Genomic DNA, 20,972 nt, shown 5'->3' with positions numbered 1-20,972 from the left:
TAGCTACAAGCCGAGGGCCGGACTGTTCGAATGTTCATTGAAAATTTTTTAAATGACGCATATAGTCTAGTGAACCTAATTGAACCTACTGAAAACCTAACAAATATATTCCAATATGATCAGATAAATAAAGCAATATTTTCTTATGGCTCTGTCAGTAATCTTTAATTTTCAACAGACACAAAAGACAAATTTCCTTTATATAAAAATCCCCATAACATGAACATTAAATGAAAGAAACCGGTATTCAAGGCACCATCAGTAGCCTATATTTTCTATTTTAGCAAAAGTGGGCTAAATTTACTTCAAAGAAAAAAACAATAATAGCAATTTTCTATCATCCACTCAACTGAAATATTTTTAAAATATAATTGGATTGAAATACAATAAAATAAAGTGCAAAAATCTATTAATCAAAAACAACACTTTGTTTAAGGAGAAGTAACATGCAGTGAAAACAAATATTAAACTTTAACTTTTAAACTTGAACTGAGTAAAAACTCTAAATATGTGATTGCACAGTAATGTTCACTTGTTTGAGGTTGAGGGTGATACTTGGTGGTGTCCCATCTTTTCCACAAGTTCATCAATGTTCGGGGTAAGGCTCTGAGCTGAGGAAATCCTCAGAATTGAGTGGAGGTGTTCAGCAGTAAGTCGACTTCTGTGTGATGTTTTGTTCAAGTTCATCAAAGAAAACAGTTGTTCACACAGGTATGTGCTGCCAAACATAGACAACGTTTGAGCAGCCTGGATGCGCAGCTGGGGCATTGTGTCGGGAGGAAACGGGCGAACTCCGCAGCACCCACTGCCGCATATTTTGCCCTCAGTGCATCATTGCATTGGAGGTCAATCAACTCCATTTGGAGGTTTGGTGGTGAGCTTTCCACGTCAACAGCAAATGGGTTACCGAGCAGTTCCAACCTGCTTTTTTGTGCTTCAAAGTCAGCAAATCGGCGTCGAAAGTCAGCGGCAAGCATACCTATTTTATCAGCCAACTGTGCGCTCGGGAACGCACTGGTAGAGAGCTTCTCTTTCATGGTCTGGCAGCTGGGAAAGTGGCTCAAATTTTCTTTCCGCATCTGCGTCTCCCACAGAGTCAGTTTGGTTTTAAATGCCTTCACTGTACTGTACATATCAGAGATGACACGATCCCGACCCTGCAGCTGCAAGTTCATTGCATTCAGATGACTCGTAATGTCACACAGAAAAGCCATTTCACACAGAAACATTTCGTCTCGGAGTTGTGTTGTGTCTTTCCCTTTGCTGTCCAAGAACAGACAAATCTCCTCACGAAGCTCGAAACATCTTTGAAGCACCTTTCCCTGGCTTAGCCATCGCACCTCTGTGTGATAAGGCAAATCACCATGCTCCGTTTCTAACTCCGTCAGAAATGCCTTGAACTGGCGGTGATTCAAACCTTTGGCTCTGATAAAGTTAACTGTGCGCGTGATGATGCTCATTACATGCTCCATTTTCAAGGCTTTACCGCACAACGCTTCCTGGTGTATGATACAATGATAAGCTGTCAGCTCACCTGTCGCGTTTTCCTCTTGCATCTTTTCCCGTATCTTCGCCACCAGTCCGCTCCTGTGTCCACACATCGCAGGTGCTCCGTCGGTTGTCAAACCCACGAGTTTTTCCCAAGGCAGCTCCATCTCATTTACACATCTTGACACCTCTTCATACAAATCATGCCCCGTAGTTGTGCCATGCATAGGACGTAAAGCCAAAAACTCCTCTGTCACGCTTAGGCTGGAGTCCACTCCGCGGATGAAAATTGACAACTGGGCAATGTCAGAAATGTCGGTGCTCTCATCCACAGCCAAGGAATATGCAATGAAATCTTTTCCCTTTTTCACAAGCTGCTCTTTTAGATTGATGGACAACTGGTCTACTCTCTCGGCAATGGTGTTTCTGCTCAGACTCACATTTAAAAAGAGTTGCCTTTTTCTGGGCAAACTTCGTCACAAACTTTAATCATGCAGTTTTTGATGAAATCCCCTCCGTAAATGGCCGGGCTGATTTAGCGATCTCTTCTGCCAAAATAAAACTGGCCTTGACAGCAGCCTGGCCTTGTGATTTGGCTTTTTTGAACAGAGCCTGTCGAGATTTGAGGCCTCGTTTTAATTCCTCTGCCTTTTGTAGCCTTTGTTCCATGTCCATATTCTTGTTTTTGTCCGCGTGTTTCGTTTCATAATGTCGTCTCAGATTATACTCTTTCAGTACCGCCACACTTTCTCCACACAGAAGACACACAGGTTTTCCAGCTACCTCCGTGAACAAATACTCCGACTCCCACCTTGTTTGAAACCCCCGGTTCTCAGTGTCCACCTTCCGTTTTGCCATTTTTGATGGGTATCTGAAAGTTAATTTTACTGTGATGCTGACAACTGCTGTGCCAATAAATATTGAAATGAAGCAGCCTACTGCTCGGTGCGTCACCGTTGCATTGTGGGAAATGTAGTATTGGTGCGTGTAAAAGATCTGCGGGCTGCCGGCTTGCTGCGGTCTGCGGGCCGGTTCTAATAACAAATCAAGATCATCCCAGGGGCCGTAAAAAACCTTCTCGCGGGCCGGATGTGGCCCGCGGGCCTTGACTCTGACATATGTGCTCTAATGTATCGGGGTGACTCATATCTGCTAATGTATCGGGGTGACTCATATCTTCTAATGTATCGGGGTGACTCATATCTGCTAATGTATTGAGGTGACTCATATCTTCTAATGTATCGTGGTGACTCATATCTTCTAATGTATCGGGGTGACTCATATCTTTTAATGTATTGAGGTGACTCATATCTTCTAATGTATCGGAGTGACTCATATCTTCTAATGTATCGGGTGACTCATATCTTCTAATGTATCAGGGTGACTCATATCTGCTAATGTATCGGGGTGACTCATATCTGCTAATGTATCAGGGTGACTCATATCTTCTAATGTATCGGAGTGAATCAAATCTTCTAATGTATCGGGTGACTCATATCTTTTAATGTATTGAGGTGACTCATATCTTTTAATGTATTGAGGTGACTCATATCTGCTAATGTATCAGGGTGACTCATATCTTCTAATGTATCGGAGTGAATCAAATCTTCTAATGTATCGGGTGACTCATATCTTTTAATGTATTGAGGTGACTCATATCTTTTAATGTATTGAGGTGACTCATATCTTTTAATGTATTGAGGTGACTCATATCTTCTAATGTATCGGGGTGACTCATATCTTTTAATGTATTGAGGTGACTCATATCTTCTAATGTATCGGGTGACTCATATATTTTAATGTATTGAGGTGACTCATATCTTCTAATGTATCGAGGTGACTCATATATTTTAATGTATCGGGGTGACTCATATCTGCTAATGTATCGGGGTGACTCATATCTTCTAATGTATCGGGGTGACTCATATCTTCTAATGTATCGGGGTGACTCATATCTTCTAATGTATCGGGTGAATCATATCTGCTAATGTATCGGGGTGACTCATATCTTCTAATGTATCGGGGTGACTCATATCTGCTAATGTATCGGGGTGACTCATATCTTCTAATGTATCGGGGTGACTCATATCTGCTAATGTATCGGGGTGACTCATATCTTCTAATGTATCGGGGTGACTCATATCTTCTAATGTATCGGGGTGAATCATATCTGCTAATGTATCGGGGTGACTCATATCTTCTAATGTATCGGGGTGACTCATATCTTCTAATGTATCGGGGTGACTCATATCTTCTAATGTATCGGGGTGAATCATATCTGCTAATGTATCGGGGTGACTCATATCTTCTAATGTATCGGGGTGACTCATATCTGCTAATGTATCGGGGTGACTCATATCTTCTAATGTATCGGGGTGACTCATATCTTCTAATGTATCGGGGTGACTCATATCTTCTAATGTATCGGGGTGACTCATATCTTCTAATGTATCGGGGTGACTCATATCTTCTAATGTATCGGGGTGACTCATATCTTCTAATGTATCAGGGTGAATCATATCTGCTAATGTATCAGGGTGGGGTTGAAAACCATGATCTGTGGCCAACAGCAGTTCTAGTAATTCATGTTCTCGGTGACAGTGAGAGAGAGAGCTAGGAAACATAATTCACTTTGCTGGCTGATGGGTGAAGCAGTGATGTATCGTGGGTTGGGAGGAATGCCACTTTTGAGTTAGCGAACACACCAGCGGGTATGTTTTTATTTTATGAGACTTCCCTTAGTCCTTGAAAGGAAGTGGCTTTCATGTGAATCCCAGTAAGGAGGTAAGGCAATAAATAGGCCATAGTAGCGATGTAATTACAATTTAGCAAATTAACACTGGAGTGATAGATGTGCAGATGATGATGTGCAAGTAGAAATACTGGTGTGCAAAATAGCAAAAACAAATTAATTAAAACAGTATGGGAGGTAGTTGGATGGGCTATTTACAGATGGACTGTGTACAGCTGCAGCGATCGGTAAGCTGCTCAGATAGCTGATGTTTTGAAGTTAGTGAGGGAGATATAAGTCTCCAACTTCAGCGATTTTTGCAATTTCTTCCAGTCATTGGCAGCAGAGAACTGCAAGGAAAGGCGGCCAAAGGGGGTGTTGGCTTTGGGGATGACCAGTGAGATATACCTGCTGGAGCGAGTGCTATGGGTTATGTTATTGTTATGGTGACCAGTGAGCTGAGATATGGTGAAGCAAAGATTTGTAGATGACCTGGAGACATTGGGTCTGGCGACGAATATGTAACGGGGGCTAGCCGACGAGAGCATACAGGTAGCAATGGTGGGGGGCTTTGGTGACAAAGTGGATGGCACCATGATAGACTGCATCCAATTTGCTGAGTAGAGTGTTGGAGGCTATTTTGTAAATGACATCGCTGATGTCGAGGATCGATAGGATAGTCCATTTTATGTATGTTTGGCAGCGTGAGTGAAGGAGGCTTTGTTGCGAAATAGTAAGCCGATTCTAGATTGGGGATGCTAATAATTTTTACACCTTTTTCTCCCCAATTTCGTGGTATCCAATTGTTAGTAGCTACTATCCCTACCGGCCAAACCCTCCCTAACCCGGACGACGCTAGGCCAATTGTGCGTCGCCCCACGGACCTCCCGGTCACGGCCGGTTACGACAGGGCCTGGGCACGAACCCAGGGTCCCCGGTGGCACAGTGGCTAAGGGCGCTATACTGCAGTGCCAGCTGTGCCCGGGAGGCTGGATTGGGGATGCTTAATGTGAGTCTGGAAGGAGAGTTTACAGTCTAGCCAGACACCTAGGTATTTGTAGGTGTCAGAACTGTCCAAAGTAGTGACGCTAGTCCGGCGGGCGGGTGTGGGCAGCGATCAGTTGAAGAGCATGCATTTAGTTTTACTAGCATTTAAGAGCAGTTGGAGGCCATGGAAGGAGTGTTGTATGGCATTGAAGCTCATTTGGAGGTTTGTTAACACAGTGTCCAAAGAAGGGCCAGATGTATACAGAATGGTGTCGTCTGCAATAGAGGTGGATCAAGGAATCACCCGCAGCAAGAGCGACATCGTTGATATATACAGAATAGAGTCGGCCCAAGAATTGAATCCTGTGATACCCCCATAGAGGATATGGTCCAGAGGCTCTGAACCACTGAACCAGAACACCGTTAAACCCTCTCAGATCCAGTTTCATGTGATACATTTGGACACTATCACAAGGTAACACAATCACACGTTCACAGACCCAACACACAGGTCAGGCATCATGATGAGGGAAATTAGATTGCATGGAACTGTATCTGTGTATAATAGGAGTGTTGAGGAAATGTGATATCTAACCACAATGACACAGAGAGATAATGATGACGTTGGAGTGAGATTATAAAACATTAACCATGGAGTGGAATGGACAGTGTAACTACATTACAATCAAACCCATAAAGCCTTGGAGTTTGTGTGTGTGTGTGTGTGTGTGTGTGTGTGTGTGTGTGTGTGTGTGTGTGTGTGTGTGTGTGTGTGTGTGTGTGTGTGTGTGTGTGTGTGTGTGTGTGTGTGTGTGTGTGTGTGTGTGTGTGTGTGTGTGTGTGTGTGTGTGTGTGTGTGTGTGTGTGTGTGTAGACAAGTGTTTGACAAGCTTTCACTCTAAAAAAGGAGTTCCATTTACTTGAGCATACACACTTGTATAGACAACTTTTCTCATGACACGGCAGTCACTTTCACGAGAACGAAAAAATGTATTGCATATATTCTTTATCCATATTGGATTGGATATATCCACAGACAAATACACTGCTCAAAAAAATAAAGGGAACACTTAAACAACACAATGTAACTCCAAGTCAATCACACTTCTGTGAAATCAAACTGTCCACTTTGGAAGCTACACTGATTGACAATACATTTCACATGCTGTTGTGCAAATGGAATAGACAGCAGGTGGAAATTATAGGCAATTAGCAAGACACCCCCAATAAAGGAGTGGTTCTGCAGGTGGTGACCACAGACCACTTCTCAGTTCCTATGCTTCCTGGCTGATGTTTTGGTCACTTTTGAATGCGGTGCTTTCACTCTAGGGGTAGCATGAGACAGAGTCTACAACCCACACAAGTGGCTCAGGTAGTGCAGCTCATCCAGGATGGCACATCAATGCGAGCTGTGGCAAGAAGGTTTGATGTCAGCGTAGTGTCCAGAGCATGGAGGCACTACCAGGACACAGGCCAGTACATCAGGAGACGTGGAGGAGGCCGTAGGAGGGCAACAACCCAGCAGCAGGACCGCTACCTCCGCCTTTGTGCAAGGAGGAGGAGGAGGAGCACTGCCAGCGCCCTGCAAAATGACCTCCAGCAGGCCACAAATGTGCATGTGTCTGCTCAAACGGTCAGAAACAGACTCCATGAGGGTGGTATGAGGGCCCGACGTCCACAGGTGGGGTTGTGCTTACAGCCCAACACCGTGCAGGACGTTTGGCATTTGCCAGAGAATTCGCCACTGGCGCCCTGTGCACTTCACAGATGAAAGCAGGTTCACACTGAGCACGTGACAGACGTGACAGAGTCTGGAGACGCTGTGGAGAACGTTCTGCTGCGTGCAACATCCTCCAGCATGACCGGTTTGGCGGTGGGTCAGTCAGGGTGTGGGGTGGCATTTCTTTGGGGGGCCGCACAGCCCTCCATGTGCTCGCCAGAGGTAGCCTGACTGCCATTAGGTACCAAGATGAGATCCTCAGACCCCTTGTGAGACCATATGCTGGTGCGGTTGGCCCTGGGTTCCTCCTAATGCAAGACAATGCTAGACCTCATGTGGCTGGAGTGTGTCAGCAGTTCCTGCAAGAGGAAGGCATTGATGCTATGGACTGGCCCGCCCGTTCCCCAGACCTGAATCCAATTGAGCACATTGGATCATGTCTCGCTCCATCCACCAACGCCACGTTGCACCACAGTGTCATGCAGGTGAAAGAGGACCCAAAAGCGACTTGGCGAAAACAGAGTCTTTAATCCAGTAAAGTAAATACAAACAAAAAACACAACTTTCACTCGAAATGACGAGGACAAACTGGAGACTCGATCTTGAACAGCAGGTGAACAGCAGGTTGCCTCGGGAAGGCACTTGAACCAGACAGACTCAGACACCTGCTCACCACGCAGCATCTGAGGAAAACACGACACGACAGGGCGATACACAAACACAGCACGGTGAATTCTAGACAAGGAACCGACAGGACAGGAACGGAACACAAAGGAAGAAATAGGGACTCTAATCAGGGGAAAGGATCGGGAACAGGTGTGGGAAGACTAAATGATTGATTAGGGGAATAGGAACAGCTGGGAGCAGGAACGGAACGATAGAGAGAAGAGAGAGCGAGAGAGTGAGAGAGGGAGGGGGAGAGAGAGGGATAGAAAGAGGGAAAGAACCTAATAAGACCAGCAGAGGGAAACGAATAGAATGGGAAGCACAGGGACAAGACAAGATAATAAATGACAAAACATGACAGTACCCCCCACTCACCGAGCGCCTCCTGGCGCACTCGAGGAGGAATCCTGGCGGCAACGGAGGAAATCATCAATGAGTGAACGGTCCAGCACGTCCCGAGACGGAATCCAACTCCTCTCCTCAGGACCGTAACCCTCCCAATCCACTAAGTATTGGTGACCCCGTCCCCGAGAACGCATGTCCATGATCTTATGTACCTTGTAAATAGGTGCGCTCTCGACAAGGACGGGAGGGGGGGGAAGACGAACGGGGTGCGAAGAAAGGGCTTAACACAGGAGACATGGAAGACAGGATGGACGCGACGAAGATGTCGCGGAAGAAGCAGTCGCACAGCGACAGGATTGACGACCTGGGAGACACGGAACGGACCAATGAACCGCGGAGTCAACTTACGAGAAGCTGTCGTAAGAGGAAGGTTGCGAGTGGAAAGCCACACTCTCTGGCCGCAACAATACCTTGGACTCTTAATCCTGCGTTTATTGGCGGCTCTCACAGTCTGTGCCCTGTAACGGCAAAGTGCAGACCTCACCCTCCTCCAGGTGCGCTCACAACGTTGGACAAACGCTTGAGCGGAGGGAACGCTGGACTCGGCAAGCTGGGATGAGAACAGAGGAGGCTGGTAACCCAGACTACTCTGAAACGGAGATAACCCGGTAGCAGACGAAGGAAGCGAATTGTGAGCGTATTCTGCCCAGGGAGCTGTTCTGCCCAAGACGCAGGGTTTCTGAAAGAAAGGCTGCGTAGTATGCGACCAATCGTCTGATTGGCCCTCTCTGCTTGACCGTTAGACTGGGGATGAAACCCGGAAGAGAGACTGACGGACGCACCAATCAAACGACAGAACTCCCTCCAAAACTGTGACGTGAATTGCGGGCCTCTGTCTGAAACGGCGTCTAACGGGAGGCCATGAATTCTGAATACATTCTCGATAATGATTTGTGCCGTCTCCTTAGCGGAAGGAAGTTTAGCGAGGGGAATGAAATGTGCCGCCTTAGAGAACCTATCGACAACCGTAAGAATCACAGTCTTCCCCGCAGACAAAGGCAGACCGGTAATGAAGTCTAGGGCGATGTGAGACCATGGTCGAGAAGGAATGGGGAGCGGTCTGAGACGACCGGCAGGAGGAGAGTTACCCGACTTAGTCTGCGCGCAGTCCGAACAAGCAGCCACGAAACGGCGCGTGTCACGCTCCTGAGTCGGCCACCAAAAGCGCTGGCGAATAGACGCAAGAGTGCCTCGAACACCGGGATGACCAGCTAACTTGGCAGAGTGAGCCCACTGAAGAACAGCCAGACGAGTGGAAACAGGAACGAAAAGGAGGTTACTAGGACAAGCGCGCGGCGACGCAGTGTGCGTGAGTGCTTGCTTAACCTGTCTTTCAATTCCCCAGACTGTTAACCCGACAACACGCCCATAAGGAAGAATCCCCTCGGGATCAGTAGAAGCCACAGAAGAACTAAACAGACGGGATAAGGAATCAGGCTTGGTGTTCTTGCTACCCGGACGGTAAGAAATCACAAACTCGAAACGAGCGAAAAACAACGCCCAACGAGCTTGACGGGCATTAAGTCGTTTGGCAGAACGGATGTACTCAAGGTTCTTATGGTCTGTCCAAACGACAAAAGGAACGGTCGCCCCCTCCAACCACTGTCGCCATTCGCCTAGGGCTAAGCGGATGGCGAGCAGTTCACGGTTACCCACATCATAGTTGCGCTCAGATGGCGACAGGCGATGAGAAAAATAAGCGCAAGGATGAACCTTATCGTCAGACTGGAAGCGCTGGGATAGAATGGCTCCCACGCCTACCTCTGAAGCGTCAACCTCGACAATGAATTGTCTAGTGACGTCAGGAGTAACGAGGATAGGAGCGGACGTAAAACGTTCTTTTAGAAGATCAAAAGCTCCCTGGGCGGAACCGGACCACTTAAAACACGTCTTGACAGAAGTAAGAGCTGTGAGAGGGGCAGCAACTTGACCGAAATTACGAATGAAACGCCGATAGAAATTAGCGAAACCTAAAAAGCGCTGCAACTCGACACGTGACCTTGGAACGGGCCAATCACTGACAGCTTGGACCTTAGCGGAATCCATCTGAATGCCTTCAGCGGAAATAACGGAACCGAGAAAAGTAACGGAGGAGACATGAAAAGAGCACTTCTCAGACTTTACGTAGAGACAATTCTCTAAAAGGCGCTGTAGAACACGTCGAACGTGCTGAACATGAATCTCGAGTGACGGAGAAAAAATCAGGATATCGTCAAGATAGACAAAAACAAAGATGTTCAGCATGTCTCTCAGAACATCATTAACTAATGCCTGAAAAACAGCTGGCGCATTGGCGAGACCAAACGGCAGAACCCGGTACTCAAAATGCCCTAACGGAGTGTTAAACGCCGTTTTCCACTCGTCCCCCTCTCTGATGCGCACGAGATGGTAAGCGTTACGAAGGTCCAACTTAGTAAAGCACCTGGCTCCCTGCAGAATCTCGAAGGCTGATGACATAAGGGGAAGCGGATAACGATTCTTAACCGTTATGTCATTCAGCCCTCGATAATCCACGCAGGGGCGCAGAGTACCGTCCTTCTTCTTAACAAAAAGAACCCCGCCCCGGCCGGAGAGGAAGAAGGCACTATGGTACCGGCGTCAAGAGACACAGACAAATAATCCTCGAGAGCCTTACGTTCGGGAGCCGACAGAGAGTATAGTCTACCCCGAGGAGGAGTGGTCCCCGGAAGGAGATCAATACTACAATCATACGACCGGTGAGGAGGAAGGGAGTTGGCTCGGGACCGACTGAAGACCGTGCGCAGATCATGATATTCCTCCGGCACTCCTGTCAAATCGCCAGGTTCCTCCTGAGAAGTAGGGACAGAAGAAACGGGAGGGATGGCAGACATTAAACACTTCACATGACAAGAAACGTTCCAGGATAGGATAGAATTACTAGACCAATTAATAGAAGGATTATGACATACTAGCCAGGGATGACCCAAAACAACAGGTGTAAACGGTGAACGAAAAATCAAAAAAGAAATAGTCTCACTGTGGTTACCAGATACTGTGAGGGTTAAAGGTAGTGTCTCAAATCTGATACTGGGAAGATGACTACCATCTAAGGCGAACATGGGCGTAGGCTTCTCTAACTCTCTGAAAGGAATGTCATGTTTCCGAACCCATGCTTCGTCCATGAAACAACCCTCAGCCCCAGAGTCTATCAAGGCACTACATGTAGCACCCGAACCGGTCCAGCGTAGATGGACCGACAAAGTAGTACAGGATCTTGATGGAGAGACTTGAGTAGTTGCGCTCACCTGTAGCCCTCCGCTTACAGATGAGCTCTGGCTTTACTGGACATGAATTAACAAAATGTCCAGCAACTCCGCAATAGAGGCACAGGCGGTTGGTGATCCTCCGTTCCCTCTCCTTAGTCGAGATGCGAATCCCTCCCAGCTGCATGGGCTCAGACTCTGAGCCAGAGGAGGGAGATGGTTGCGATGCGGAGCAGGGAAACACCGTTGATGCGAGCTCTCTTCCACGAGCCCGGTGACGAAGATCTACCCGTCGTTCTATGCGGATGGCGAGAGCAATCAAAGAGTCCACATCTGAAGGAACCTCCCGGGAGAGAATCTCATCCTTAACCACTGCGTGGAGTCCCTCCAGAAAACGAGCGAGCAGCGCCGGCTCGTTCCACTCACTAGAGGCAGCAAGAGTGCGAAACTCAATAGAATAATCCGTTATGGACCGTTCACCTTGGCATAAGGAAGCCAGGGCCCTAGAAGCCTCCCTACCAAAAACTGAACGGTCAAAAACCCGAATCATCTCCTCTTTAAAGTTCTGGAACTTGTTAGAGCAATCAGCCCTTGCCTCCCAGATAGCTGTGCCCCATTCTCGAGCCCGGCCAGTAAGGAGTGAAATGACGTAAGCAACCCGAGCTCTCTCTCTAGAGTATGTGTTGGGTTGGAGAGAGAACACAATCTCACACTGCGTGAGAAAGGAGCGGCACTCAGTGGGCTGCCCGGAGTAGCAAGGTGGGTTATTAACCCTAGGTTCTGGAGGCTCGGCAGGCCAGGAAGTAACAGGTGGCACGAGACGTAGACTCTGGAACTGTCCAGAGAGGTCGGAAACCTGAGCGGCCAGGTTCTCCACGGCATGGCGAGCAGCAGACAATTCCTGCTCGTGTCTGCCGAGCATGGCTCCTTGGATCTCGACGGCAGTGTAACGAGCGTCTGAAGTCGCTGGGTCCATTCCTTGGTCGGTTCCTTCTGTCATGCAGGTGAAAGAGGACCCAAAAGCGACTTGGCGAAAACAGAGTCTTTAATCCAGTAAAGTAAATACAAACAAAAAACACAACTTTCACTCGAAATGACGAGGACAAACTGGAGACTCGATCTTGAACAGCAGGTGAACAGCAGGTTGCCTCGGGAAGGCACTTGAACCAGACAGACTCAGACACCTGCTCACCACGCAGCATCTGAGGAAAACACGACACGACAGGGCGATACACAAACACAGCACGGTGAATTCTAGACAAGGAACCGACAGGACAGGAACGGAACACAAAGGAAGAAATAGGGACTCTAATCAGGGGAAAGGATCGGGAACAGGTGTGGGAAGACTAAATGATTGATTAGGGGAATAGGAACAGCTGGGAGCAGGAACGGAACGATAGAGAGAAGAGAGAGCGAGAGAGTGAGAGAGGGAGGGGGAGAGAGAGGGATAGAAAGAGGGAAAGAACCTAATAAGACCAGCAGAGGGAAACGAATAGAATGGGAAGCACAGGGACAAGACAAGATAATAAATGACAAAACATGACACACAGACTGTCCAGGAGTTGGCGGATGCTTTAGTCCAGGTCTGGGAGTAGATCCCTCAGGAGACCATCCACCACCTCATCAGGAGCATGCCCAGGCATTGTAGGGAGGTCATACAGGCACGTGGAGCCCACACACACTACTGAGCCTCATTTTGACTTGTTTTAAGGACATTACATCAAAGTTGGATCAGCCTGTAGTGTGGTTTTCCACTTTAATTTTGAGTGTGACTCCAAATCCAGACCTCCATGGGTTGATAAATTTGATTTCCATTGATAATTTTTGTGTGATTTTGTTGTCAGAACATTCAACTATGTAAAGGAAAAAGTATTTAATGAGAATATTTCATTCATTCAGATCTAGGATGTGTTATTTTATTATTCCCTTTACTTTTTTGAGCAGTGTATATTGTCTTACTTCTATATACCAAAACAAAATTGTTACTACCCAATTGCTATTAGCTTTTCAACCCTGCTAGAAAATCCTTGGATTGGTCTCTATAATGGTAGTACTGTGTCTAAAGTCCATACCATGGCACTGTAATCTAAAGTGTTTTGTGCAGGTTGACATTTATTGTCATGAGTCTTGTCCTCGAGGCAGAACTGAGTGATTTCCCCTTAGATAGGCCATCTGCAAAGTTAAAATTGTCTATATTGTAAAACTCATTAAAAAAAATGAGCTTTTTGGTCTTAATTTAAGGTTAGGGTTAGGCATTATGATTAGCAGTGTGGTTAAGGTTAGGGTTAGGCATTATGGTTAGCAGTGTGGTTAAGGTTAAGGTTAGGCATTATGGTTAGCAGTGTGGTTAAGGTTAGGGTTAGGCATTATGGTTAGCAGTGTGGTTAAGGTTAGGGTTAGGCATTATGGTTAGCAGTGTGGTTAAGGTTAGGGTTAGGCATTATGGTTAGCAGTGTGGTTAAGGTTAAGGTTAGGCATTATGGTTAGCAGTGTGGTTAAGGTTAGGGTTAGGCATTATGGTTAGCAGTGTGGTTAAGGTTAGGGTTAGGCATTATGGTTAGCAGTGTGGTTAAGGTTAAGGTTAGGCATTATGGTTAGCAGTGTGGTTAAGGTTAGGGTTAGGCATTATGGTTAGCAGTGTGGTTAAGGTTAGGGTTAGGCATTATGGTTAGCAGTGTGGTTAAGGTTAGGGTTAGGCATTATGGTTAGCAGTGTGGTTAAGGTTAGGGTTAGGGTTATAAAGTTAGGGTTAGGCATTATGACATTATTATGTCCCTCCCCAGTCTCTGTAGAGGCCTGATCTCTCACCTAACCCCCCTGTGTCCTGTTGGCATGCTACACAATGCCCTTTTAATACAGGAGAGCTGGCTGGGTATAAACATTCCAATGAGTGTGGCCCGTTGTGGGCACTGAAGTGTAGGGAGGAGAGAGAGAGAGACAGAGAGAGGGAGAACTTCTGATCCCCACGCCTGGTTACAGCAGCACTTATACTGTTGTTTTGAAAATGGCAGAGTAAGGTGTTATGGCCATAACTGCAGCTACATAATGTATTGTATTTCTCCCTCATGAGCAATTCTGTTTAAGGCTAAAGAAAAACCCTTGAATTAGTAGGTGTTTCCAAACTTTTGACTGGTGCTGTACATATCTAATTTACCTCGTACCCCTGCACATTGACCCGGTACCGTTACCCCTTGTATATAGTCGAGTTATTGTTATTTTATTATGTTACTATTTTTCCTTTAGTTTATTGAGCACATTTTTCGTACTTTTTAAAAATGTTGCAATGTTGGTTAAAGGGCTTGTAAGTACGCATTTCACGGTATATTCACGGTTGTATTCAGCGCATGTGACAAATAAAATTAGATTTGATTTTAGTATTTTAACTCTTTACCTGCTTTGAAAAAAATTGTATTCAGCCTGTTACATAGAAACAGCTTTTTGATGGATTAAGGATCTGTAAGATGTTTCACCCTCAAAGTGTTGCGGTTTTAAGCTTTGATGACGAGGAAAATAGGCTAATCTAATATCTCAGTGTTGAGAATGGTCGATTCCACTTACGAAAAAATCCAAACACCCAATCAAATTTGACCCTTCTTACAGTAGATTGACCCCATATATTTTTTAAATATGTGACTGAATTCAAAAACGCATTACACACCATGTTATTTGGACATACAGATGTTGAGCTTTTAGCATGGAGGCACTCCTCTCTTTCAGTCATCCTCCATAAATGTTTGATCCCAAATTGACTCCAATACCTCTGTTACCACGAGAGGTTGTAAAACTGCATGAAGCGTATGAGTACGGCTAAACTGAAAATACGAGAGCTGACTTTTCTAAAGCCAACAGAAATGAATTCAAATAAAACACAGATGGCGTTACTTAATATCAAACCGAATACTGTCACATTAAGTGAAAAGCTATAGTTGTATTGATTAAATACACTGAAAGCACTGTGAAGGTAAACGTGTCCTGTACTGTGTACTGGAGGAACACACCAGCCTCCCGGGCTGCAAAGTGAGTGAGCTGAACACAGATTTAAGGACAGTTTTCAATTGAACTTTCATGGTTAAGGATGGGATTTGATGATGGTAAGGTGATCATAGATCTTTGTAACTTCTACCCGCTATATAGAATCAATATGAGTGACGTTGTTCTATTTCCCGTCAGTGCTCTCAGACAGATTCCCCCTCTCCCTCTCCCTCTCCCTCTCCCTCTCCCTCTCCCTCTCCCTCTCCCTCTCCCTCTCCCTCTCCCTCTCCCTCTCCCTCTCCCTCTCCCTCTCCCTCTCCCCTCTCCCTCTCCCCTCTCCCCTCTCCTCCCACCTCCTCTCCCTCTCCCTCTCCCCTCTCCTCCCACCTCATCTCCCTCTCCCTCTCCCTCTCCACTCTCCTCCCACCTCATCTCCCTCTCCCTCTCCCCCTCTCCTCCCACCTCATCTCCCTCTCCCTCTCCCCTCTCCTCCCACCTCATCTCCCTCTCCCTCTCCCCTCTCCTCCCACCTCATCTCCCTCTCCCTCTCCCTCTCCCCTCTCCTCCGACCTCATCTCCCTCTCCCTCTCCCCCTTTCCTCCCACCTCATCTCCCTCTCCCTCTCCTCTCCCTCTCCTCTCCCTCTCCTCTCCCTCTCCCTCTCCCTCTCCCTCCACCCCTCTCCTCCCACCTCATCTCTCTCTCCCCTCTTCCTCTAAACCTCTCCTCCCGCCTCATACCCCTCTCCCTCCCTCTCCCTCTCCCCTCTCCCTCTCCCTCTCCCTCTCCCTCTCCCTCTCCTCTCCCCTCCCTCTCGCCTCTCCTCCCACCTCATCTCCCTCTCCCTCTCCCTCTCCCTCTCCCTCTCCCTCTCCCTCTCCCTCTCCCTCTCCCTCTCCCTCTCCCTCTCCCTCTCCTCCCACCTCATATCCCTCTCCCTCTCCCCTCTCCTCCCACCTCATCTCCCTCTCCCTCTCCCTCTCCCCTCTCCTCCCACCTCATCTCCCTCTCCCTCTCCCTCCCCCTCTCCCCTCTCCTCCCACCTCATCTCCCTCTCCCTCTCCCTCTCCTTCTCCCTCTCCCCTCTCCTCCCACCTCATCTCTCTCTCCCCTCTTCCTCTAAACCTCTCCTCCCGCCTCATACCCCTCTCCCTCTCCCTCTCCCTCTCCCTCTCCCTCTCCCTCTCCCTCTCCCTCTCCCTCTCCCTCTCCCTCTCCCTCTCCCTCTCCTCCCACCTCATCTCCCTCTCCCTCTCCCCTCTCCTCCCACCTCATCTCCCTCTCCCTCTCCCTCTCCCTCTCCCTCTCCCTCTCCCTCTCCCTCTCCCTCTCCCTCTCCCTCTCCCTCTCCCTCTCCCTCTCCCCTCCCTCCCTCTCCCTCTCCCCTCCTCTCCCTCTCCCCTCCCTCCTCCCACCTCATCTCCCTCTCCCTCTCCCTCTCCCCTCTCCTCCCACCTCATCTCCCTCTCCCTCTCCCTCTCCTCCCACCTCATCTCCCTCTCCCTCTCCCTCTCCCTCTCCCTCTCCCTCTCCCTCTCCCTCCCTCTCCCTCTCCCCTCTCCCTCTCCCTCTCCCTCTCCTCCCACCTCATCTCCCTCTCCCTCTCCCTCTCCTCCCACCTCCTCTCCCTCTCCCCCCCTCTCCTCCCACCTCCCTCTCCCTCTCCCTCTCCCTCTCCCTCTCCCTCTCCCTCTCCCTCTCCCTCTCCCTCTCCCTCTCCCTCTCCCTCTCCCCTCTCTTCCCACCTCATCTCTCTCTCCCCTCTTCCTCTAAACCTCTTCTCCCACCTCATACCCCTCTCCCTCATCCCTCCACCCACAGCACTCTTATACCTTCACATTAATTAAACATGGCAACCAGCCTCATACCTCGACAACCAACAGCCATAATCCACAACCAGAGAGGCTCATAAACTTTATAAAGTTTCAAGCTCCCCAATTTCTATTCATATAAAATGAACCAGATGCACATTGGAATGTCAAACAGTTTGTGGACAATGTGACTAAACACTCATTATGATCAAATATGAAGATCACATATTCTTATTTTTTATTTTTCATTTAAGATGGGGGATCCCTGGTCAAGATGTAACATCATAATAAATATAAATAACATTTGAACGATGATAATTGGTGGCGTAGTCGGCTGAATGTTAGGCCCACTAGAATGCTGGGTCACAGCTAGCAGGAGGCATCAGTCAGTCAGCAGGGCTATTAGTGAATATCTAAAATGCTACAGCCCACGTATTAGCCAGTAGCTACTGTAGAGGCTTGGGCAATAATCACCTTGGGAGAAAGTGTTTTCCTTTTGCTTTTCACAGCTCTCTCTCTCTCCCACTTTCTTTCTGTCTCTCTCTCCCACTTTCTTTCTGTCTCTCTCCCCCACTTTCTTTCTGTCTCTCTCTCCCACTTTCTTTCTGTCTCTCTCTCCCACTTTCTTTCTGTCTCTCTCTCCCACTTTCTTTCTGTCTCTCTCTCCCACTTTCTTTCTGTCTCTCTCTCCCACTCTCTTTCTGTCTCTCTCTCCCACTTTCTTTCTGTAAGTCTCTTTCTCTCACCCTCTTTCTCACCCTCTCCTTATCTCCCTTTCTCCTTCTCACCCTCTCCTTATCTCCTTTATTCTTTCTCACCCTCTCCTTACCTCCCTTTCTCTTTCTCACCCTCTCCTTATCTCCCTTTCTCCTTCTCACCCTCTCCTTATCTCCCTTTCTCCTTCTCACCCTCTCCTTATCTCCCTTATTCTTTCTCACCCTCTCCTTATTGCCCTTTCTCCTTCTCACCCTCTCTCCTTATCTCCCTTTCTCTTTCTCACCCTCTCTCCTTATCTCCCTTTCTCCTTCTCAACCTCTCTCCTTATCTCCCTTTCTCCTTCTCACCCTCTCTCCTTATCTCCCTTTCTCCTTCTCACCCTCTCTCCTTATCTCCCCTTCTCCTTCTCACCCTCTCTCCTTATCTCCCTTCTCCTTCTCACCCTCTCTCCTTATCTCCCTTTCTCTTTCTCACCCTCTCTCCTTCTCACCCTCTCTCCTTATCTCCCTTATTCTTTCTCACCCTCTCCTTATCTCCCTTTCTCCTTCTCACCCTCTCTCCTTAGCTCCCTTTCTCCTTCTCACCCTCTCCTTATCTCCCTTTCTCTTTCTCACCCTCTCCTTATCTCCCTTTCTCCTTCTCACCCTCTCTCCTTAGCTCCCTTTCTCTTTCTCACCCTCTCCTTATCTCCTTTATTCTTTCTCACCCTCTCCTTACCTCCCTTTCTCTTTCTCACCCTCTCCTTATCTCCCTTTCTCCTTCTCACCCTCTCCTTATCTCCCTTTCTCCTTCTCACCCTCTCCTTATCTCCCTTATTCTTTCTCACCCTCTCCTTATTGCCCTTTCTCCTTCTCACCCTCTCTCCTTATCTCCCTTTCTCTTTCTCACCCTCTCTCCTTATCTCCCTTTCTCCTTCTCAACCTCTCTCCTTATCTCCCTTTCTCCTTCTCACCCTCTCTCCTTATCTCCCTTTCTCCTTCTCACCCTCTCTCCTTATCTCCCCTTCTCCTTCTCACCCTCTCTCCTTATCTCCCCTTCTCCTTCTCACCCTCTCTCCTTATCTCCCTTTCTCTTTCTCACCCTCTCTCCTTCTCACCCTCTCTCCTTATCTCCCTTATTCTTTCTCACCCTCTCCTTATCTCCCTTTCTCCTTCTCACCCTCTCTCCTTAGCTCCCTTTCTCCTTCTCACCCTCTCCTTATCTCCCTTTCTCTTTCTCACCCTCTCCTTATCTCCCTTTCTCCTTCTCACCCTCTCTCCTTAGCTCCCTTTCTCTTTCTCACCCTCTCCTTATCTCCCTTTCTCTTTCTCACCCTCTCTCCTTATCTCCCCTTCTCCTTCTCACCCTCTCTCCTTATCTCCCCTTCTCCTTCTCACCCTCTCTCCTTATCTCCCTTTCTCTTTCTCACCCTCTCTCCTTCTCACCCTCTCTCCTTATCTCCCTTATTCTTTCTCACCCTCTCCTTATCTCCCTTTCTCCTTCTCACCCTCTCTCCTTAGCTCCCTTTCTCCTTCTCACCCTCTCCTTATCTCCCTTTCTCTTTCTCACCCTCTCCTTATCTCCCTTTCTCCTTCTCACCCTCTCCTTATCTCCCTTTCTCCTTCTCACCCTCTCCTTATCTCCCTTTCTCCTTCTCACCCTCTCCTTATCTCCCTTTCTCCTTCTCACCCTCTCTCCTTATCTCCCTTTCTCCTTCTCACCCTCTCTCCTTATCTCCCCTTCTCCTTCTCACCCTCTCTCCTTATCTCCCCTTCTCCTTCTCACCCTCTCTCCTTATCTCCCTTTCTCTTTCTCACCCTCTCTCCTTCTCACCCTCTCTCCTTATCTCCCTTATTCTTTCTCACCCTCTCCTTATCTCCCTTTCTCCTTCTCACCCTCTCTCCTTATCTCCCTTTCTCCTTCTCACCCTCTCTCCTTAGCTCCCTTTCTCTTTCTCACCCTCTCCTAGCTCCCGTTCTCTTTCTCACCCTCTCTCCTTATCTCCCTTTCTCTTTCTCACCCTCTCTCCTTATCTCCCTTTCTCTTTCTCACCCTCTCCTTATCTCCCTTTCTCTATCTCACCCTCTCTCCTTATCTCCCTTTCTCTTTCTCACCCTCTCACCTTATCTCCCTCTATCTTTCATTCCCCCATAATTGATATTTCCCCTCTCTCTCTCTCTCTCTCTCTCTCTCTCTCTCTCTCTCTCTCTCTCTCTCTCTCTCTCTCTCTCTCTCTCTCTCTCTCTCTCTCCCCTCTCTCTCTCTCCCCTCTCTAGTAGTCATCTCATTTCCTGTAGGAACATAAGCCTTTTAAGGGAAACTTGCAGGCTAGCTTGGCTATTCCATAAGCAAATATTCACGCCAGGGAAGTGAACTTGTGGAATGCTGAAGAGGCCGGGACGCTCTCTGACTGAGAATCATCTCTCTGTCTCTTTCACTTCTCTTTCAATATGCTTTCTCACTCTCTCACCCACTGCTCTCTCTTGGTCTCTCAAATCTCTCTCTCTGTCTGCTCTTTTTTAATTTCAGCTTTCGATCTCTTTTCTCTCCACCTCTTTGTCTTATAGCTTCCACACCTCACAGAGACAGCACTGAATGATAGATATTGAAAAAAGCTGCTGATAATCTAACAATCTCAGTGTTGGAAACATGCATTATATCTCCAGTGCTGCTCTTCACTGTAGAGGAAACCATTCCACAATACATGCTGACAAGGTAGCCATAAACCCACATAGCTTTCTCTAGCTTTCTCTGTCCTTATTTTAGCTGTCCAGAGTGTTGTTGTGTTTACACAGTAAACATGTAGGTGTTAGGCAGGCAGGCTGGGTCGCTGTTGTTTAAATGTCATGAACATGCTGCTAATTCCCAGGATGCGTACTCAGAGCATGCACAGGCCAGCTGGCAAGTGTCTTCACTGACATTTTCCTCTCCCTGACCCAGTCTGTAATACCTAAATGTCTCAAGCAGGTCACCATAGTCCCTGTGCCCAAGAATGCCAAGGTAACCTGCCTAAATGACTACCGACCTGTAGCACTCACATTTGTAACCATGACATGCTTTGAAAGGTTGGTCATGGCTCACATCAACACCATCATCCCAGACATGAACAAATGACGCAATATCTATTGCACTCCACACAACCCTTTCCCACCTGGACAAAAGGAACAACTACATGAGAATTCTGTTCATTGACTACAGCTCAGCTTTCAACACCCTAGTGACTTCCAAGCTCATCACTAAGCTCCGGACCCTGGGACTGAACACCTCCCTCT

The sequence above is a fragment of the Oncorhynchus gorbuscha genome, unplaced genomic scaffold (genome assembly GCF_021184085.1).
Source record: "Oncorhynchus gorbuscha isolate QuinsamMale2020 ecotype Even-year unplaced genomic scaffold, OgorEven_v1.0 Un_scaffold_1010, whole genome shotgun sequence".
Lineage (NCBI taxonomy): Eukaryota > Metazoa > Chordata > Actinopteri > Salmoniformes > Salmonidae > Oncorhynchus > Oncorhynchus gorbuscha.
The sequence above is the reverse complement of the archived record's forward strand: the minus strand, read 5'-3'. Positions refer to the sequence as shown.